Source organism: Lissotriton vulgaris, chromosome 1_1, assembly GCF_964263255.1.
Source record: "Lissotriton vulgaris chromosome 1_1, aLisVul1.2, whole genome shotgun sequence".
NCBI lineage: Eukaryota > Metazoa > Chordata > Amphibia > Caudata > Salamandridae > Lissotriton > Lissotriton vulgaris.
This window is the reverse complement of record NC_141685.1, coordinates 86,248,890-86,272,376: the sequence shown is the minus strand read 5'-3', so window position 1 is coordinate 86,272,376 and position 23,487 is coordinate 86,248,890. Positions and strand designations below refer to the sequence as shown.

The 23,487-nt window shown below is 45.0% G+C and overlaps 1 pseudogene across 1 annotated transcript in view; it reads right to left on the bottom strand.

Moving 5' to 3' along the window:
- Positions 1-17,154: 17,154 nt before the first annotated feature.
- Positions 17,155-23,487, bottom strand: part of LOC147737472 (uncharacterized) — a 45,480-nt pseudogene continuing 39,147 nt past the window's right edge. The window contains exons 2-4 of the transcript XR_015299090.1: positions 22,360-22,431; positions 21,646-21,699; positions 17,155-20,925 (exon numbers count right to left, since the gene is read on the bottom strand). The product of XR_015299090.1 is annotated as an uncharacterized LOC147737472 (transcript). The remainder of the gene's footprint in view (positions 20,926-21,645; positions 21,700-22,359; positions 22,432-23,487) is intronic.

Genomic DNA, 23,487 nt, shown 5'->3' with positions numbered 1-23,487 from the left:
TAACAGCATGCACTGTCAATATTAATATGGCGGCACGCTGTGTCACGGCTTGCCGAGGACCTCTGACCTCTGGACTTGACGTCTTCATCACGCACGTTGAGATGACGTGCTAACAGAAGCAGAAAGAATCACTGACTGTCTCCTGATGACTCATGCAGCACAATCGCCAACACCCTTAGAGTGCTCTACTGCGTCATCATAATCTCTTGGAGCCTGCACGGAGAGGAGCTCCCAGAGCAACGGACTTTTCCAAGGACAAATATAGATCAGCTGAACACTCCGACGAGCCAGGCTAGGTGAACGAGCCTTTTTTCATTCACAATGTTTTTGAAGGTAATTCTCCTGTAGATCTACGAGTATTTTGACCTGTATGCCTTTCAAAATAGGCAGTAAACTAATCAAAATCACCTCGACTGTTGACACACTGAATTGTTTATTGCTCAACAGGGAAGACAGTTGGTACGTGGTAATGCTGGAAATAACCACTTTTACCAATGAACAGTAACTTAGTCTGATGTCTAAAAAGTAAACCACTTTTACCAATGAACAGCAACAGAAAAGTATGCTTTAACACACGGAGATGTCAATGTGCAAAGAGCAAGGCAGTTGGCATTTTTCATTTCCCTTCGAAGCTGTTGAAAACTGTATTTTCCTTATCAGTCACTCGTTTTTTAATTACTTCCTCTCAGACTTCCTCACAATTGAATTTTTAAATGAAAATCACTCGTTTTTTCCTCTTTGCAGCAAACTGTATTTTCTTAAAGGACAGTCTTTTAAATTTCTTGCTCTCAGACTTCCTCACAACTGAATTTTAAAATAAAACCACTCGTTTTTCCCTTATTCTTGGTAGCAAGAAAGCGAGTGTCACAGCATTCTTCTGAACAATACTTTAATTTAAAGGTCAAACAATTCTCATTGGGTTTGTGACCTTGATCTGGCACTTATTTGAATCTAGGGCGACCGATTTCGGGGTCACTGGTGGGGTTTCGAAGTGCCAGGCAGCATACAAAGTTTAGAAATGTAAAAGTCCTTTACCTTAATTGCTTGTAAATAGTATGTTGCTTGAAGGTACCTTAATTCGCTTGTAAATAGTATGTTGCACGCTGTAAGTTCTCCAAACGTCGCCAAAATGTAGTGAATGAAATGATGGGTAGTCAGGTAGTTGCTTGAAGCTCTTTATTTCAAGTTAGATGTACAGGAGGAAAACCCCACCAGGAGCAGGATGGTCACTGCTCAGCCCTCTCTCATCAACTGTCATTCCACATCCACACCAAGCACACTAACATTCTATTCACTCTGTCATCCAACATTCAACATTCCACACAGACATCACATACATACTGGCTGGGCAGCAAGCAAGGAGATAACATAAGGCACAACACTCTGCCACACCATCAACTACTCCATCAAGTCCGCCACCTTCCCCGAAGATTGGAAACATGCAGAGATCAACCTTCCTGCTCAACCCCCTGCTGAAGAAAACCTCTGCCGACCTGACCCAAGGGACTTCAAGAACTACATATCCAACTCTCTGCTCCCCTTCCAAGCCAAAGTCATTGAGAAAGCCATCAACGCCCAACTCTGAGAGTTTATCAAAATGAACAACATCCTGGAACTCACCCAATCGGGCTTCAGAAGCAACCACTGCACCCAGACCACTCTCCTCACCACTCAGATGACATTCACACCCTCTTCGACAGAGGCAAAACTGCTGCCCTCATCCTCCTAGACCTCTTGGCCGCCTTCGACACCGTCTCCCACCACAACCTCTGCACAAGAATCCACATCGCCAGCATCCGCAACAAAGCCCTCAAATTGATCTGCTTCTTCCTTACCGGCTGAACGCAGAGTCAGACTTCCGCCGTTCAACTCAGAACCAACAGAGATCAGCTGCGGAGTGTCTCAGGGATCCTCCCAGAGCCCAACCCTCTTCAATATCTACATGACTCTGCTTGCAGCCATCATCAGAAGCCACAGACTCACCATTGACTCCAATGCCGACAACATCCAGCCAATTCTCTCCCTCACGGATGAACCCACAGCCGCCAAGAGCATCCTCCAAAATAGAGTGAAGGCAGTTGCCACCTGTATGAAGGACAACTGCCTCAAACTTAACTCAGACAAAACAGAAGTCCTAATCCTGGGCTCCTCTCCCTCCACCTGGGATGGATCTTGGTGGCCCGCATCTCTCGGTATCCCCCCACACCCACGGACCATGCACAAAACCCCAGCATCATCCTGGACTACTCGCTTTCAATGAACCACCAAATCAACGCTGTTTCGTCCTCCTGCTTCCACACGCTCCACCTCCTTCATAAGATCTTCAAATGGATCCCCACAGAGTCCAGGGAAATGGTCACCAATGCGCTCATCAACAGCAGACTCGATTACACCAATGCATTCTACGCCAGCGCCACCCAGAAGCTCCCAACAAAACTGCAGACCTCCCAGAATGCCTCCCCAGACTCATCTTGAACATCCCTTGCTGCAAGCACATCACCGGCCACCCGAGAGACCTTCACTGGCTACCTGTCAATAAAAGAATGACCTTCAAGCTCCTCATGCATGCCTACAAATCCCTCCATAACACCAGACCTGCAAACCTCAACCACCGCTGCTCCCTCTACGCTCCCACTAGACATCTCCGCTCTGCCCAACTGGACCTGGCAACCATACCACGGATCCGCAAGACCACGGCTCGAGGAAGATCCATCTCCTACCTCGCTGTGAATACCTGGAGCCCTCTGCCTCTTCACCTCTTGCAATCAACATCGCTGCCACGATTCAGGAATGACCTCAAGACCTGGCTCTTCGACTGAACCGCAGACCCACCCCCCACACACACTCAGCTCCTTGAGACCCTCACGGGTGAGCAGTTGTGCTTTATAAGATTACTGATTGATTGATTGATTGATATCATACCTGGGCAAAGCTGTGATAGAGAACAGCCAAACATCGAGAGAAGGTATGCTGAGCGATCCATCTCAAGAAACCCGATTCACAGGGTTTCTATGTACTGCTTGTGCTATGTTTTAGCATAGAGCTTGGAAGTAGATATAGGGTGGTAGGATGAAAGAACTTTCCAACCATATTAGAAAAGTTCATGTTATTTTCCCTGACCATGTCATGCACTACTACATTTATTTTTGCATTCTGTGTGGTTACCGTTCATATTTTATGCACTACCCTTGGGCTTTATAAGTACATATTTTAAATCATACCCCATGCTTCTTAATGCACTTTTGAGTGTGTTATTCACTTATGAAAGAGGGTTTGGAGTTTCGCTTTGTCCCTGAATCACCTAGTGGGAATGATAACGACCAGAAAACACTCCCGGCACAGCACTGCACAGTAGGCAGTATATTTCATGTCACCTCTACGTTCCATGACCCTAAGACGAAGCTCTGATTTGACTTAGATGTCGACTGAGCAGGGCGTGGATTGAAGAAGCTTCTTGAGGCGAGCCCATCTAACATCATCCTGACGCCTCCCTACACACATAAGAGGTACCGACGAACATCAGGGACCACACTGATGCTGCGGAGGTGCAGCCAGAGTGTCCCCACTATTGAAAGACTCTCCAGTGTGCCGTGACCCACCCAGAGAGCCGCAGCCTGCGTGCATCTGTAGCCGTGGTCTCCCATGGATTGCTCTGGCCACCTAAGGCCGGGGCCGGTCGGCTGTGGTAGAGGGGGAGATATCGCAGAGACAGGCCTGGAGGGAAGCTGGTCTAGATAACACTGGTAAGGCACCCCCAGCAGGAGATGCCCACTAAGAGACGATCATGGGCAAGAGGCACTCTGCTTGATCTCAGGATCCAGGCCTGTGATACATGCCGAGCAGGTCGTCCCCCGCCACCACAACAAGGTGCACCAACCTTCCTTGGCCCTATGGGGCTACTATGCTAAACAGAGGACCCTGATAATTGGGCCAGGCACAGAAGACTGGGCATTATGCTCCCGCATAGCCGGTGAATAAAAATTGTTGCTCTCTTTCTCACTATAGACTAACACCTTGAGATGCGCTGAGAACACCTTAAGTGAGCCTGATGCCCTGGGCTGGCGGGACCGAGGAGGATATGGAGCATTCAGACCCATGTAAAGGGTCCCACATGTGCTGACCTTCTCCCCTTACTAGAAGGCAGGGAACCAATCACCACCCCTGCACTTAGACAGTGCCCTAGCTGGGCACATCAACATTGACTACTTCATCACACTGATGAGGAACAAAGGAGAAAGAGCGGGCACCAGAGGGGAGATTCCTTACACCTACCTGGCAGCAGTGACTGCTGGGGTGGACATGTCCTATTGATTAGAGGGGTGAAGAGCGGGCACCAGAGGGGAGATTCCTTACACCTACCTGGCAGCAGTGATTGCTGGGGTGGACACGTCCTATTGAATAGAGGGTTGCGCAGTAAGCCTTCGCAGTACTTCAGATGCAGACCCCTCTCGACTCACTCCGGCACAAAGACCGTCAAGAAACGGCAGCACAAGGGAGACACGGACAGTGGGAGGAAGGAACCTAAGTATCCTCTCTTCCAACAAGAGGCACTACAGACCACTGCCCCACAGAGTTCACAAGCCCAGGGAGAGCACTTTGACAAACATTTGCGAGCAATCAAAGATGTGAAGGTCACACTCAGACCTAAACTGGACGCTCTGGCAATGGAAGTGGGGCTGCATCGGGCTGACCAGATCAACCTTACAGTCAGGCTGGAGACACATGTGTGTGCCTTGGTAGGAATGTGCACTACACTGACCAAGATGCAGTCTGCTACCTGTTTCTCTTACCGGCTCCTTGTGCCCTTGGAGGGGGAAACGTGGCTATCCTGCGGCCGCCGCCACATCTAATCACGGACTCACCAGCCTCTCGCAGTTAGGAACTGCATTTCCCAGAGGCCTGTGGTGGCGCTAGCTAACCGCGTCATCGCTCAGCGCCAGGAGGCGCATTTAATCGACCGAGGCCCCACGCAGCGCGGGACGCTGCAAACCCTGCCTGTTTCTCTTACCGGCTCCTTGTTCCCTTGGAGGAGGAAACGCTGCTATCCTGCATCCGCCGCCGCATCTAATCATGGACTCGCCAGACTCTCGCAGTAAGGAACTGCATTTCCCAGAGGCCTGTGGTTGCGCTAGCTGACCGCATCATCGCTCAGCGCCAGGAGGTGCATTTAATCGACGAGGCCCCATGCAGCGCGGACCCGCCCGCGCCCATCAGAGGCCGAAAGAGGCCGGGCTGGGCCACCCCCCTTAATTGTCATCTATGGACTTACAGAACCCTCAGGACTAAGAGAAACTCCAATCAAGGTTGGGGGTTGGAGTCGGGTGTAATATCCACAGTCCCAGATTTGTATCGCCAAGCCCCAGGAGGCGGCTATAAAGAGGTTGTGCCGGACTGAGAAACGCCAGAGTGTTTTCTATCATAAGGTACTGAATATTGTCCTCCTATAGGGGATCATTCTCATCATATTCTGGGGATTGTTGCCATTACCAGTGATATGAGTAAACACAAAGAGGCAAGCTCAGCTCCGGGGGGGGGGGGGGGGGGGGGGCAAGGGGGACTTTGGATGCTTTTCTAATAAGGGCTGAGTCCCTGTTAATCCATTAAATTCAGTTGACTGAAAAGAGGCTCTCATTGGATAAGCTAATAGAACACAAGAGATTGTCCATGGGTTCTATAGCTAGGTGTCCACCCCCCACTACTGGGATTCCCCCTGGTCAACACAACACGGTAGCCAGTGCAATCACTAAGGCTACAATTCATACTACCTTATCACCATTGAGGGTGGACCTATCTCTACAAGCCATTGAGTCAATGGACGATGACCGTAATTAGACGCATAACACCACACAAGAGGGGGAGGGTATAACAGGCCGCATTTCCATGACACTTGACTTAGTAGGGTTAGGGGAAGAGGAGGATGTCATATCTATAGACGTGGCAGACAAAAAACTCACCCCAATGTCCAGTGGTGAGGTGGTCACCCGATCCAAAAAGGCCCTGCAGGCCAAGGGTACATCAACTATGACCATCGCCTTAGCTGAGGCCAAGGCCCTAGCTAACAGCTCAAGGAGAGGGGGACAACATATTTTTAAAAAAACAAGGCAGAGGGGAGGAGTGAAAGTAAAGGGGGTTACTGAAGAAGGGGTATCTACAACCCCCACCCTGTGTCAGAACTGCAGAGAGACAGCGACGCCGCAGGGAAGGGACAGAGAACTAATGTCAAAGTTGGAGACGCTATTAACCTCTCATCTGGGGGGCCTGTATGAGAGACTGAACGTGATAGAAGGGCAACTTTCGTAGCTACTCACACAAGGTAGTACTGTTGCCTCAATGGAGAAGGGGCTATGGCCTATGGGGAGGGGGGACGCTGAGACTAGTACACACCCCAAGGTAGCACATTCAGTAGATCGCATGGGAGGGGCAAACAATGACATAGTCCTGCACATGTCTAGGCAAGAGGTGGTAAAGAAGAATCCAACAGAGGGAATCAATAAGAGCAAGGACCTAGGCCCATCTAGTTCTAGGGAAGACAAAGGGCAGACAAGGGAGGAGAGGCTAGAGCACAGATCTAAAAGTAGAAGTAGTGCAATGAGCCCAATAAGTAGTAGTAACTGCTAATATAACCAGCAGCAGTTTTATTTGCAATAAGTTTCAGAGTAGGAATCCAGACAATATAAGCAAAGTCAAAGAGGGTGTGCAGCTACCCCACTAAGGACACACAATACATAGCACGGTTTATGCACAGAGACAGAGAATGAGACCTGTAACTAAAATAATACGGATTTTTTTTAAAAACCCCTAATGACACTGTTGTTGTAGATACAGGCTAAATAACCAAAAGGCTAAACCGGTAGAGTGCCCCAAAAGACACTTACCTCTGGTATCAGTATTGTATTACAGACAAAAACAGGGGGTAACCGAATTAGAATAACATCTAATTGCGACCAAAATTAATAAAGGTCGACACTGATCATAGAATTCTCTCACAACATCACAAGAGAGGTGCCCAAAATTATACAAACACCGGATAACTTATCTTCTCCCTTAGCCTGCAAAGTAAAAAGACAATTCTATTAATAGAAATTAATGTATCCATTCTTTAGTATATAAACAAAGAAACAATGCTTGCATTGTAACCCCACACAGGTCAAATTGAGGAAAGACCCTGTTCAAAGAGTCTCCGACGCTGCCTGCAGAATTAAAGGTATCCAGCGACGCTGCATTGAGGGACATAGAACCCCATTTTAGCGTGTGAGTAAAACTATATAATCGCTAAAGCCCTGAATATCAATCGTGGCAAGAGTTCTAATTCTCAACTAATGGCAATGTACTACTAACAGGAGCATTGGGGTTTACCACCTATCACCATAGCCCCCTTTCTCTAAAAAATTAATATCGTTTAGTTTCATTGTATCCTACTCCACCTATCCATTTGAGACCACCAGGGATAATGTACAATTACCCAGATGTATAGACTGTGCAAAAAATATAATTTCTGCCTCATTTTACTTCCAGTTTTATATCTATAATACGGTGGCCCCCCTCCAGCATTATCCTCATCAATGCAAAGTTCCTGAGATAATAAGGTAAATAGACACAGGCTAACTATTATCAAGGGGTCCAATTGGACAAAACAAACTTCTTGTTTAGAATTTAAAAAAAACAAGCATGATGACCTTGTATTCCTTGCAGAAAGGGACCGTTTACTGGATTTAAACAGACCAGATGCTCTACAAAATTGAGGGACATCGTTCCTAATCGCCTCCGAAATTGAATATGAGAGGGATAGTAAATGACTAACTCACAGGTATGCATTATGATTTTCCCTCAGATGCTACCTAGAATGGTTACCTTCTGTGACCATATTTAAGAACCATGTGTATAGCCTGTTATACCTCAAATGCCTGAACGATGTACCAACGAGAAGCCCTATTTGACCAATAGAAATAACCTATTGTTGTGTGTATTAAAAATGTGCCTAAAAACAGTAATAATCATGTTTTTTTAAAAAAAGAATGCTAAAGAATGCCATGATATGTATCTAATTGTAATGTTCTTTTGTATAGAATTGTTTGTCCTGAGGAAGGTGGTATCATTCATACACCGAAACGCTGCGTCGACAACTCCAACAACTGTGATTCTTTGATCATTTTTAACTGTGTATTTTCTATTGATTTTATCTTTATACTGTAATTGCACTGAATATTTGGCACTATTATCTTATTGTACTACATTGTTTTAATTGATTTGTAATAAATTGTATTATTTATAACATACACACTCCTTAGGATTCTTGATTTGTTGAACACATGGCTTTAATTGCATAACACTGTACATCATTTGTGTCAATCTGTCTTTTTGAGATATAAGTGAAATACACTAAAGGTTTCTTATCAGTTGAATGTCTTGGGACTTTACTCTAGAGCACAGATCTAACACTGGTGCTATAACTAGATCTTCCGGGGGTAGACCTGCTAAACCCGAAGAACCAGGGTCATCACTAGAGGACCAGGCATTGGACACCCTGGATTTACCCGTACTAGACCTCCCACCAGCTGCAAGCCCCTACACAGTAGTTCTGACAGGGATCCCAGCATGTAGAGACGCGAGGGAAGAAACCACACGCTCCTTGATCAACAAAGCAGTTCATTGGTTGGCCAATAATTTAGGCTTTAACATTAGAATCACAGGCATATTCTAATGGCCAGAAGAGTGTCATGGATCGGAAATAGCAGGAAGGGTTTCCCGGGAGTCTGTGTAATTTTAAACTTTAGGTATCCGGAAATGGCCAGAGAACTTTTGTATTACCAAAAGTGGGGGGACCTACCAGGAGGAGTGTGGTACTAGCATCAGACTGCTCCCACTTAGTTTCTTTTACAGAGACCTGATACACCCTATGAACAGGTAAGATCTGAGGCGAAAGCCTGCAAGGTCAACCTGGGGGGATCGTCCGGAACCAATATTTAATCGATACGCGCCACTCCAAAGTGTTTCCGCCTTAAGTGAATTAGATTGACTGGTTGGGGGGCCAATCCTAGGACAAGGGGTGGCACAGGAGGATGTGCACCACAGCAGGGATAATGGAGGGTTAGTCTAGGAGATGACGGTGACGTCAAAACCGCCCCTTATTCATGGAGCCCATAGCCCGCTGGATATAGAGACAAATCCACGTAGATTTCTTGCATCTTTACCTGGGCACATTGACCAAATGTCTAATCCCCCAGTAGTAGGAGGGCAAGGAAATATTAATATAATCTCCTGGAACATAGCAGGCCTGTCCAGTAAACTTAAAAATCAGGACTGGCTAGGATATATCAGGAGATTTGACATTATTTGTCTGCAAGAAACGTGGGAGGCAGATTGTAGCGCACTAGCACTGGAAGGCTACAAAATGTATTCTGTTCCAGCATGTAGATCCTCTTCAGGGCGAGCCAAGGGAGGCCTAATTACTTATGTGGATTTGAGGTTACATCGGAAATGGGAGGACTTAGTTTGGGATTCAGAATGCACACAGGGAATACGGTATACGAACAAGGGATTAAAATTAATTTTTATTAATTTTTGTAATGCCATCAAAGGCGGACAGACATTAGCCAGCTTGGTAGAGCTGGAACATAGGTTGATAGGATTAGAATTGCATGGGGTTGCTAGCGCCCAACTGGTGGTGTTGGGAGATTTTAATTGTCACTTGTGCCCCCACTTAATTAGCAGTAAGGGGGAATGGTCCGCTTGCCCAAGGGAAGAGGGACTGCACATGGAACACAGCAGGGAGGGATTTGAGTTAAGCAAGCTGTTGGGCACACATGACACGATGGATTTGATAGGAGCAGCGGGGGACTATTGTATCCTCCCATCCTTTAAAGGGAAGGGAAGGGGCTCTGTTATTGATTTTATTTTTGTTCCAAGCTCCTTAATATGTCGGATTTTAAGTTTGAATGTGGAGTTTAGCACCTACAGTGACCCTAACCCCCTGGTGTTGATCCTAAGGGACCCTGACTCAGTTAAACATCCTCATCGTAAGTAGACCAGAGGCTCCTTTACAGTCATGGACTGGGAAGGAGACTGAGATGGTCAAACATCCATTGTGATAAATTCTACAGGGCACTACTGACGGAGAAAACCCAGCAGGTCTGGAAGTGTCTAGACCCAAAAGTAGAGGAGGTGGACCACATCAATGCATTTGAGGGAGTAGCACATTGTATTGACGGCCTGCTTAGACGTAGAACGCCAAAAGAGGATGAGGATACTCACAGGTGGTTTGATCAGCAAGGCTCTAGTGCCTTGAGGGAACTGGAGGCAGCTTTAAAGATTGTTCCCAAAGATAAGACAACGGTGTCCACTTGCCGGGGGAGGTATAAATAGGCACTAAAACAACGCAAAACTTCATTGCAATAGCAGGCTTGGGAGAATCTGAGGGAAGTGGCTGAATCAAGGGATATGACCGCCTTCTGGAAAATTCTAAATAAACCCTGTTTTCAGGATAAGGATAAATCCAAGCCTGTCTCCCACATCCTGCCAGAGGCTTGGGTGGAGCACTTTCAAGGCCTCTATAATCATGATAGTATGAGCAATTTAGTACCATCAGCAGGGATAGGAAATAAAAGGGTTGTTGAAACCCCATTTTCTTTAGGTGAGATAAAAGCGGGAATTGAGGGCTTAACCCGCAATAAGGCCCCGGGCCCGGATGGGATCCCTCCAGATCTCCTATTAACCCTGGTAGACTTCGGGGCTTCTATTTTATTAAGAGTGATCAATACGGCAGTGGAGGCAGGTATGCTGTCATCCTGGTCCACTGCGACAATTGTCCCAATCTTCAAAAAGGGTAACAAAGATAACCCACAAGGTTACAGGTCTATTTCCCTCATTGATGTCACAGTGAAAGTCATGGGAAGAGCTATTCTTAATCGGCTTATGGATTGGGCAGACGAACATGACATCATTTCGGATATACAGTATGGCTTTAGGCCGGGTCGCTCAACCTCTGACCAATGTCTCAACCTTTATCTCCTTGTCGCCAAGTACACTGTCGCCAGCGATGAGACGGTGTACTTGGCTTTCATGGACCTCACAGCAACATTCGACCGGGTTAACCGTAAGAAACTGTGGGAGCTATTGGGGCCATGGGCGTGGATTCAGGACTGGTTAATATTTTAAGCACTTTGCACCAGTACACTTCAGCCCATGTCAGATACAACGACGAGGGAGACATTTCTGATTCTTTCCCTTGCTCTAGAGGAGTGAGAAAGGGCTGCATCCTGGCGCCTTTCTCATTTACTTTATATATTAATGGTTTAGATAAGGCATTGGGAGCATTAGGGGTGGACTGTCCGAGGATAGGTAGAAGAGGGATCCCGATTCTGCTTTACGCGGACGACCAGTACTTCTGTCACGCACTGAGTGGGGCCTTCAGCACCTCATTGATGGCTTTGTCATCTGCATGGAGAACCTGGACCTGTCCGCTAATCTCTCCAAATCATACATCATGGAGATGGGAAAAAGGCCAGGCAGGAAATTCACCTTCAGGATCGGCACCCACTGTCTAGAAAAAGTGCAGGCATTTTCTTACCTGGAATTTTATGTGATAGCCGCATCAGGTTTAATACTCTGTCAGATGAGAAATGCAGATCTCTTATCAGCTCTTCCGGGGCAATCATGAATTTTGCACACAGGTTGGGTCGCTGGGCTCCTGGGCAAATCTTGAATTTGTATTGGGTTATCTGTAATGCCACAACACTATATGGCAGTGAGGTTTGGGGTTTCATTGACCCATTAAGGATCCAAATAGAAGAAAATAAATTCCTTCGACGGTTTCTTAGAGTCCCACAGAGCACCCCCTCCTATTCAATCCACGAAGAGTTAGGTCTCACTTACATCAGAGATGGGATTCAATTGAAACCTCTCACTTGCTGGCTTAAAATATGGACTAACCCTGAAGCGGCTCCAAGCAAACAGATAATAACTGATTGCATTACCAGGGAGCATGGGTACAATATCCCTTGGCCTAAATATGTAAGGGAGACCCTGTTGGGCCTGGGTTTTGCTGATTATTTTAACACCCCGAGATCCTTTTAAGCCCGGGACAAGGCGATTGTTCAGTCCGCTTTCTTAAAGAACAAGGCCTCCATCAGGGAAGACACAGAGATGGTAAAACCATCCGGGAGAGCCCACCTCTTGGCTAAATCCAGCCCAGGTTTGGAACCATACCTGTCTTATTTTTATAATGCTCAGGACAGATTCCTGATGACTAGATTTAGGTTGAACCTACTCCATCACACACTGGGGTGTCCTTCGGGGTTTTTATCATCCACAGAGTTGAGGGGCCCCTGCGGCTCCATTTTGTTTAGGTGTGCCCCTATTACGCTCACCCCAGGAAGTTGTTTTTAAAGAGCATTTTAAAGAATGCTAGGTTCAAACACGGAAAGGTTGCGCTATTGTTCTTGAAATTGTCTGAGGAGGCCTTCACACTTTTTTGCACTGTTAATTTCCTAAGGATGGCCGCAAGACTGAGAAATACTAAGGACAGGGGATTATGACACTGGTCGTTAAATTATCCTTTTTTCTCTTTGGTACCAACACTTATGATGCCCTTCTCCTTGGTTTTTACCCAGATGAATTTTATGCTTGGGGGTTTTTCCTTTTTTAACATGTTGGTTTTATATCACCCTTGTTTCGTAACTTGCCCTTTTTGAATGTGATCTGCTCAGGAGTGTTAGACTTTCTAACTTTCAGCACATTTTCAACCTTATTACCCACGATGATTTGCTCTGTTATTTGCTAATATTTTGTACCAAATGTCTAGGTACCCGTTAGAAGGTTTTATTTCTTGTTTTTTTAAAATTCTAATTGTTATTGTACTTTTATGGTATTGCTGTATACCGAATAAAGTAATTTTGAATGATTGATTGATTGATTGATTGATTGATTGATAGTGGAAGGTCAGGCATTTGTTGTGTATGCTGGTCCTACGTTGTGCAAGGCCATGTAGGCATGACTCATCATCTTGAACTGGCATCTCTTCTGAATCGGGAGCCAGTGTAGTTTCTTGAGATGGGGTGTGACGTGGGTCCTTCTGGGAGGTGGAGTATGAATCTTGCCATAGAGTTCTGTATTGTCTGGAGTCTCATCTGGAGGTGTGCAGTAATTCTTACACAGATTGTGTTTCCAGTGCCCAGTATGCTAGTGATGAGGGCTTGCATGATGGTCCTTCTGGTGTTTGCTGGGAGCCATCTGAAGGTCTTGTGGAGCCTGCAAAGGGTGTGGCAGCAGGTGGATGAGATTGCATTGCCTTGTTTCTTCATGGATAGCTTGCTATCCAGAATGATGCAGAGGTTGCGGGCATGGTCTGTTGATGGGGGGTATGCCGTGCTCCGTAGGACACCATGTGTCATTCCATGGTGAGGTGTTGTTCCCAAAAATGAGGACTTCCATCTTGTCTGTGTTGCGTTTGAGACAGTTGTACTTCATCCAAGCCCTTGATACAAGCCCTGGCAATGCCGAGTATATATGGTTGGGACTTTAATTCTGCCCACGACACCTCCCTAAATAGACCCCTCCCCCACCACAACATGAGAATGTAATCAGAATGACCTATGCATTGTGGACTGGGTTATGCTTACCCAGACGTGAAACATCCGGTGGCAGATGAATCCTCGTACACGAGAATACTCGTTGTTCTCACCATTACACTAACTGCACACCAGAATCGGCTTGCTCCTATGCAATCCCTCTGTTGCTTCCTTGGTCTTGTGACCTGAATGTCTAGGCCGCACACTTTCAGACCACAACCACCTCAAAATGATGATTCAGTGGGGCAGACGACATGCACCAGTATCAACTAGGAGGCTGTGTGCCCCGGCCCTACGGGACAGAGTCTTCTGTGATACTGAAGGTACACATGTCGCCATATTTGAGACGAAGGAAGGGACTGCCTATACAACAGTGATAGAGTGGGGTACCTTTAAGGGTCTCACATAAGGCCAGTGCATCAAGATGTAGCATTGTGTAAAACATGCCTTTGCGAGCCCAGAACCTCTCTCTTGAACAAACAATATGAACAACAGAAATAAATGTGAGGTAGCTGCATGAAACTAGAACACAATCACCCCTCTGCGAAAGGAGTAAAGAGAGGCGGTGGTCAGACTAGGAACACTACACTATCAGATACTAGCATGGCTACTAAGGTCATTGACCCCAAAGACCCCCAGAAAGGCCAGCAGATCCCAGGTGGGCGTGATATTGAATGTACAAGCATATATAAACCAGGCTTTCCTGTAGTACCAGACGTCTGTATACTAGGCTGTGTTGAGAGTGCAAGTGCCCCAATTAGATGAGTATTTGAATAGACTGACAATCCCCAGACTTAACCCCCTTCAGGGACATACACCAGATGAAACCCTGACCACTGAGGAAATTTGCTTCATGATTGACTAGATCTCGTGCAACAAAACTCCTAGGATGGTCGGGTTCGCGTGGACTTTTACTTCACCTACAGAGCAACCCTCTCTCCAAAGCTACTCCAAATGTACCAACAGGCCTGGCAGGTGGGCACATTGCCGGGATCCCTATGGGAGGCTATGATATTAGTCCTGCCTTAGCCCAACAGGGACCCCCTGGAGCTACGCTCCTACTGGCCACTGTACACCAACCACAAGATTTGCAGGAAGGTCCTTGCAAACAGGTTGCTCCCCTGCCTCTCTTCATTGGCACCAAGACCAGAATGATTTCGTACCTGGGAGAAAAATGTCTTAACCTATGGCGCCTCTGCAGCTGATGGAAAAGAATCTTCAAGAATTGTCTGCATACACAGCACTCTCACTAGATATAGAGAAGGCCTTCGACACCCTTGAGTAGTTTTACTTAATGAAAGTGCTGATGTGCATGACACTAGGCCCAAAAATATTACACTGGATAAATCTCCTCTACACAAACATGCTGGCCCGCATCCAGACAGGCAGAGTTCTCAGTTTCTTTTGAATGCAGCAAAGATGCCTGCTGTCGATTACTTTCGCCCTAGCCATGGATCTGTTCGCTGTCCTGTTTCGGTCACAGGACCCAGCAATCAGTATACCGAGTGAGTCAAATTGAGAGGACATATCACTGTATGCTGATGATGCATTTGTGTACCTCAGGAACATGCATTCGTATCTACCACAGGTGATGGATGTTCTAGACGATTTTGGTAGGGTTTCTAGACTAAGGCTAAATTTGACCAAATCCAGCTTATATCCCATGCGCAAACTAACAACTTAAAGCAGGAAGTGCTACCCAAATTAGCACTGGGGTGGCACCCTAACATCTTCAGGTATTAGGCGATGAACTTACCAAACGACAATGAACGTGTGCAGGGCAACTTAGGTGATATCCAAGGTTTGCAGCTCCCTGTTGTTTTGGGGCTCCCTGCAACTATCAACCCATGGGTAGAGTGGAAATGCAAAAATGCTGTTAATACATTTATACTGCTTCTCGACCACTCTAGTTTACCTGCCTCTGCACTTCTTCAGGAAATTGGACTCTGTTTCTGTTCTTATGGACTTAATCTGGGGAGCAGGCCCCAAGAGAGTCGCGCTTCGCAAACTTTACTCTACCTTGGAACGGGATGGGGGATGTACATTTAAAATACTAATAAAGAACTACAAACTACTGTGTGACTATTTCTCAATACAGCCCTTGTTTGTGATCTCGTTACAGTTCTCACATTATCATCTGCACTAGAAGAGATGGGAGCCTGGGGTGTCTGATCACAGAAACTCATTTGCATACAAAGGGGGGTGAAAGCCTGTTCACAAAGCACAACACAACTTCTTTATGTAAAAGTTCGTACATTGCACAGAGAGTGTTATTCAGTGTGAGTGTTGTATGACAGGAGCGAGCAGTCTTAGTTGCTAGGACATGAATCTGCCTCTTGAGCTCTTTCAACTGTTTGAGACTGTTTGAGAGGCAGTCTCAAATTCCCAGGGCACAGCTACCAACAGCTTCCCTCATAATCCTTGATTTTTGCATCTACAGGTGGTGCAGATGCCACCTAAGAGAGTAACCTTTCCAGCTAGGTAGTGTGCGTTCTAGAGTCAGTCTGCTTTGCTTTTTCCAAACTTTGGTCAGCAAAGGTAAATGTGTCTTCTACTCAAGTGTTCTTAGCTCGCTTTTGGTAACGTGGCTTGAGCAGTATGGCCTAAGACACGCTCGAAGGAAAAGAAAAACAGTGGAAGTCACAAATTTCAATACAGTTTATTAAAAATAGACAAGGAACTGTAAGATTCAAACCAAGTTTAGAGCAAAAAGAATATTTAATAATTATTCAGAAGCAAAATCTAAAGGTGGGCTGTGATTTAAGGATTATTAATTAGCAAAAACAACTGTCAAATCCAAACAAAAACGTAAATAAATAAAAAACAAGCAGTTCTACTGAATCAATCAGGAAGTCACCTACAAAAGGACAAAGATAAGTTTAGTCTCAGGTAATGATTAACACTGGAATTTGATGCAAGGTTTTTGGCTGAATCAGTCTCAGAAGGTGACGAGCTGTACAGAAGTGGCTTGAAGTGCAAAATTCCCACAGAGTAGAGTTGGGTCATCAAGTTGAACCTGAATCCACGGCCATCAAAATGTGTGAAACTTCAAGCAGTTACAACAGCTGCGAAGTCTTCGGAGCTTCCAAGTTATGGAGATGGTTCAAGGTTGAGGATAAGAGCCAAAGCATGGAACGTGGCAGGCCTGAGACATGGTTAAGGGGATAGCAGGTTCCATTTGAAACAAAAAGAAGATGGAAAGAGGCCACTCATGTGGATCTTTGTAATACGAGGCTGTGTCCTTTTGGAACAGAAGTCATTAGTGTCAGGAACTGAGATCTGCATGCGCCTACATTGTTACAGACATCGAGAACTACATGTCCCAGAATGCCTTCAGGCGGAAGCAGCGCTAGTTGATAAAAATCACGTGACAAAGCGATAGCGTTGTACGTGATTCTGGCTTTCCTGGACTCTGTCAACAGCTGTGCTGTTAGAGGATTGGATTCCTGTGTTCCTTCCCATTGTTTTCCTGGGGATTAGATCCATGTATCGCTGGAGGCTCGGCTGAGCCGCTGTACTACCTCGCATCTCATCTTCCGTGAGGACGCAATCCGGATTCCTTCATTTTTGCCCGCGGCTGCGGCTGGCGTCTTCTTGTGTTCCGCTCGGCTGAGCGTGAACTGCTCTTGTTCCTCTCCCGGTCGCGGCTGCGTCGGGCTGTATTCCTGATCACCGCTCTTCTGAGCGTGTGGATCACAGAAGTGAGTTCTCTCGCGGCTGCGGAGAACTTGTGGATTCCTTCTGTCTGGTGATTTTCAGATAAAGAGCCACAGCAGCATCTCACCCTGGACTCGATCTTCAAAAGGTATAGTTGTACCTTTTCATTGACAATCACTTGACCTCATTGATATATGCTAAGATATATATATATATTCCTGAGTGACTTCCTATCCTGTTCAGACAGTATACGTGTGGGAGACTAAAGCTCTGGATTTCCTTTTGTGTTTTTTCCACGTTGGGTGGAACCCCAAACTGTGTGTTTTTTCTTTCTTGGCTCAAGACTGAGACTGAGTTGTTTCCACCAAGAACTTACTGGATTTGAACCCTATTTTTAATCTTTGGAGAAGGATAATTTTGTTCTATTTTTGTTCTGGGATCCGCGGGGTGTGGATGTGAGTATGATTGAGTAAAAGGATTTTTTGTGTTTCAATACACGGTTACTGGTGTGGTGTTGATGAATGGTTATTGTCTTTTACAGGTGGTGTTGTTTATCTGTTCGCAAGAAGAACATCTTGTTGGGAAAGACCTATAAGGTATAGTTAGGATTAAAGCGAGAACATATGAGAGTAGAAAGGATTGCTGTACAGTATTAATGTTATGCTTTTCTGTTACAGGTAATCCCTTTCCACCGCAGTTCCTACCCTTTCCCATCCCTCGCTTGATTATCTCTATACTCTGTATATTTCAATAGTCAGAGTGTGGGGGAAGTCAGGAGGTGGACCCCATATAGTATCACCCTGATCCTGAGGAGCCAGAGAGGACGTGACAATTAGGACTATTTAGGATGGGGCCAAGAATGGTTTGCATATGGCTGACCTCGTCTGTAGTTGCACAAAGACTAGAGAATGATGTGGTGGGATGTTGCAGAGATTTACTACCAGTCCATCCATCACCTTTAGTTTTTCTCAATGATCAACCCTACGTGGTACAGACATAAACAGATGTTGGTCCCATAGAGACCTATGACAAAGGGACTCCTGCTGCAGCCCCCTGGTGAGGCTCGTTAAGGCTGGAAACAGTTTGAGGTTCAAGCATTCCTGATCCTTGGAGGCGTGGCCTCAAAGTTCAGGATCGAATGGACTCTGTGAGTCAGAGCCATGGATTATAAACACTCAGCAAACAAAACACGCTGAATGGAATGAGGCCACAAATAGTTACAAAAGAATGAGGTTAATTCAAGCATGTCCATCCCACACTGTGTGCTTTTCTCAGTAGACAGTTTGATGGACAATCAATGTCTTTGTGGCTGCTTCATGTAAATGTTTTGCGAGTCTGAAAGCTCCTCCCCCAGGGTTTACAGTGAGCACCTTTTATTTTCCCACATTGTCTCTCTTATGTAGAAAGGTTACATTTACAACTAAAGTTTTTGTCACATTGAGAGCACAAGTCATTTTCTTTCTCATTGTGGGTTCTCTCTTGTTGAATGAAACTGAATCTCCAGCAGACTCTTCCCTGGCATTTAGAACAATTATGAGGTTTTTTCCAGGTAAGTTCTCGCAGGTTAAGTGAGAACAGATTTCCGACTGAAACATTTCCAGCATTCAAAGAGCTAATAAGGTTTATCCCCAGTGTGAGTTCTCTCATGTCTAGTGAGAGTTGTTTTCAATCTGAAGTTTTTGTGGCATTCAGAGCACTGATACCGTTTATGCCCAGTGTGGGTTCGTTCATGCACAGTAAGGTTGGATTTCTGACTGAAGCTTTTCCGGCACTCAGAGCACTAATAAGGTTTTAGTCCAGTATGAGTTCTCTCATGTTCAATTAAAATGGATTTCTGACTGAATCCTTTCCGGCACTCAGAGCACTGGTAAGGTTTTAGTCCAGTGTGAGTTCTCTCGTGTTCAATTAAACTGGATCTCAGACTGAATCCTTTCCGGCACTCAGAGCACTGGTAAGGTTTTTGTCCAGTGTGGGTCCTTTCATGTACAGTAAGGCTGAATTTATGACTGAAGCTTTTACAGCATTCAGTGCACTGATGAGGTTTTTGCCCAGTGTGAGTTCTCTCATGGTGAGTGAGAGTTATTTTCCGACTGAAGCTTTTCTGGCATTCAGAGCACTGATAGGGTTTGAGCCCTGTATGGATTCTCTCATGTTGAGTTAAACCGCATTTGTGATAGAAACCTTTTTGGCATTCAGAACACTGATACGGTTTTTGCCCAGTGTGGGTTCTTTCATGCACAGTAAGGCTGAATTTATGACCGAAGCTTTTACAGCATTCAGAGCACTGATAAGGTTTTTGTCCAGTGTGGGTCCTTTCATGTACAGTAAGGCTGGATTTCTGACTGAAGCTTTTACAGCATTCAGAGCACTGATACGGTTTATGCCCATTATGGGTTCTTTCATGTACAGTAAGGTTGGATTTGTGATTGAAGTGTTTCTGGCATTCGGGACATTGATAGGGTTTTCGTCCAGCGCTAGTTTTCTCATGTTTAGTGAGGTGGGATTGATAACTAAAGCTGTTCTCACAGTCATTGCTCTTATTCAAGTTGTTTGTTTCTCCAAGTTGGGTTTGTTCCTGGATACATGCCATCTTAAGACTGAATATGATTTCTGATTGTGTACTTGTTTATGTTACAACTCAGCATTAACTTCTAAAATACATTTCAGATGCTCTTCTTAACATATGTATTCAACTAATTATAGTCTTTACCTGGAAATTATTTTCCTACCTTTAAAGGCACCGATCTAACTTGTTTTATTAACTTTCACTGAGGAGCCCCTTGTATTGATTAAGAGACCTCTCATGGATTCATTTTCTCCAAGTTATGCCGGGTGAATGTTCTCTTGTTTAATTAGTCTCATTTAGTGATTCTAGTTTATCTCATTTGATTTAGGAGTTTTAAAAGCACTGATAAGGTCCTTGGGGTTTAGTGTTTGACTGTTAGGTATGTTTGTTCATACAAGTAATGACAGATGATTAGGGCATGCCAGGGTGGTTTATGAATTATCAATAGCGTAACACTGGCCCCTTTTATACTTTCAGTGCCAGTATATGCTTTTTTGCTCAGTGGCTAAGACAGGAACATGATAGACTTTGGAGTTACAGGACCCTTTGAAACCATTCGGATCAACCCAAGAGACAGAGCAGGTGGAGAAAATCTTCCTACATTGGAAATGATAATCCAGCATCTTTGCTGTAACGACATCTGAGAAAGAGTATTTACAATGACTTTCTTTTAAACAATCTTTTCTCTCCTCTCGTCTTCAGGAGACAGAGACAAAAGCTTGCACTTGTAAACCATGAATATTAGTCTTTTTGACAGTTCTGTCACATCACAACACGTCTACAGATGCTGATCGGTTGGGGAGGGTTTAGGTCTCCAAAGCATTTCTCATAAACCATAAAAACAAAATGTACAGCACTGAGTTTTCTCAAGTGCACTGCGTGGGGATCAATTGTGGCCAATGTTCTCCTCAATCTGAGTTACTGACACTTGGTAAACATTTATGGCCATTTTACTATAGGGATTTGACAACTTTCTCATTCACCAGTTTCTTCTGCACCAACATCCTCACCATTCCTGGCACATAGAATGCGTTTCTTCTCAAGAGCTCGAGAATGTTTTAACTTTCCTTAAAATAATCCTTTTCGTTCTGTTTCAGTAAATTTAAACCTTCTTTTTTCTGTTCATGCTTCAGTCACCTGTAGAAATGGAGTCAAAAATTGTAAATGATTACAAAGAAAAAATATTTGTGACCTTATACTTTGCACAAAGAAAGTATGGACAAAAACAAGCCAGGAAATCTGTTGAGTATCCTTTCTGATAGTGGTGAAACAGCTGCGGACACTGTAGATCGGGAGCTTCGGATTACTGGAGCTCATGAATGTGAGAGAAAACTTATTTAATAATTAAGAAAGAAACACAAGTTGCACATGTGACCTTATACTTTGCACAAAGAAAGTATTGACAAAAACAAGCCAGGAAATCTGTTGAGTATCATTTCTGATAGTGGTGAAACAGCTTGGGGACACTGTAGATTGGGAGCTTCGGATTACTGGAGCTCATGGATGTGAGAGAAAACATATTTAATAATTAAGAAAGAAACACAAGTTGCACATATATTGCAACATAGATTCTTAGAAGCAGCCAACACTATCAATTTACACTCTCTGTGAAAGAGGCTGGCATGATAGTGAGGTATTTGTAATTCTTTTAATGAATTATTAGATGTTACTTACTCCCCTACTCACTTAAACTATTCATCTATTCTTTTTTCAAGGGATCTAGGAAGGGACATTTTATTGAAAAAAGGAATTCGCCTAGTTGTAATCAATGCTTTAAATGCCACTGTAGACTGACGCTGTGTCCAGTTAGCTCAGTGGAATTCACTATTTCAAATTGTGCGGATGATAAGGACTTACTTGGAGGCTCAGAACTCATCATGCTCCTCCGACAGGAACCAGGCACTGCAACACCTGCAAAAGAGAAAAAAACAGCACAACAGTAAAGGAAACCAAAAAGGGTCAGGAAAAGAAAAACACAAAATAGAGCAAAGGGGAAAAAAAGCTATCTTCCACTTTGACCTCAGGGGTCCAGCACAGGAAACTGTGCAGCAGATGCTTGTGAACCCATACGTTACATATAAACACAGTGCCTCCAAGGTCAGCACCAGGTACGGCTCCACCGGTTGCACCACCCTAAAGCAAGCCTTGTGTGCATGTGTGTCCACACACATATACTGTGTCTTTTGGTTGTAGTAGATAAGACAGAAAAGGATAGTTTAGGAGGAAGTAAAGAGATGGAAGTCAGATCAAGAGAGAAAAGACGCCCAAAGAACAGTCAGAGGGGGGAGAGTATCACCTGGTGTAGAGGAGAAGACAAATGTGCCAATAGTTAAGGAACTGCTGGGCAAAACTGACCTAAGAAGGAACTGGACCTGCACTACAGCCCCAACATTTCCAGGAGGAATGTGGCTCCATCATATTATTATCAGAAGTTTGATAACAACAAGAATAGTGCACAGAGGGAGTCAAATGTTGAAGCTGAAGAGACAAAAACAAAACAGAGATCAAGAAAGGGAATAGAGAAAGAAGAAACAAGGGAAAAGGAAACTTAAGAGTTATAGGAATCCTTACCCGACAGTTATGTTATATTTTGTTCCTCCAAGGGTGGCACCCACGCTGCACTGCCTGGTCATCCCGGAATACCTTGAGAGGAAGTAAAGAAATAGTTTTGCGTCAGACGACTATCACACTTCATCCCATTTTACAAAAAAACGTCCTGTACTTGCAAAACAAAAGAATCTCTTGTTCTCTGGAGGCCATTGTGATGCAAATATGGGTATGAATAAATACTTTTTTGGTTCACCAAGAACCATGATCCCATGCTGGAAAAGGTCTCTGTGAATATGGAGTGCACACACAGTCTCAGAGAACAAACCCTAACAACCCAGTCCACGTCTTCATAAACCCCATCTTTCCATTTACAGACCATGAAACTTGCATATCAAAACAATCTGCTTTGCAAAGGTATGTTAATGTCCTTGTACATAATTCTGCCCCGTTAATAAATCTGTCAACCAGACTCTTAGATTCATACAAACCATGCTCTCTGAGCAACTGCAATTCACGTTCAAGCTGATGCAGAGTTTGAATGCTGAGCAATGGAAGCAACAAAGCATCAATGTGTTGGTGCTTTTTATCAATAACTTATCTGAAGGGATGATGCGGAGGGTCAGCATAAATAAATCCTTCACGAGACAAAGCTTGGAACATTGAAATGTTGAGATCTCCATTGAAGACAACGGAGCAGCAGCAGCCTATTCAACCTGATATAGGCCCGCTGCTCTCAACATTACAATGTCCTAATACACAACCTCTGCCTCTCCGAAATACATGGATTGGGCAGGAGAAGGCAGAAGATAGAGCCTGGAGCAGGACACACAGGAGCCTCCCCCCTTCCTCCTCCCATAGCTTGCAGTGCCACTGGCATCTCGGAAGGAGGGGGGGGGGGGGGTCCTGCTCATCTCCTACATCTCCCGACTCACCTGAATGATGAAAAGCAGTTTAGCCGAGCCCAGGGAGAACCAGGAGCCGACTTCAGCCTCCTTTCATAGCAATTGCTGTGAATGTTCAACAATTAGCCACTGTGGTCCTGCATGCGGGTGTTAACTGTTCAACATTCACACTTACAGCAGTTCGGAGTACCAGAGGTGTTTCAATCCCCTCGGTCTCTGGGACACTGTTGTTTTATTAATTAACACA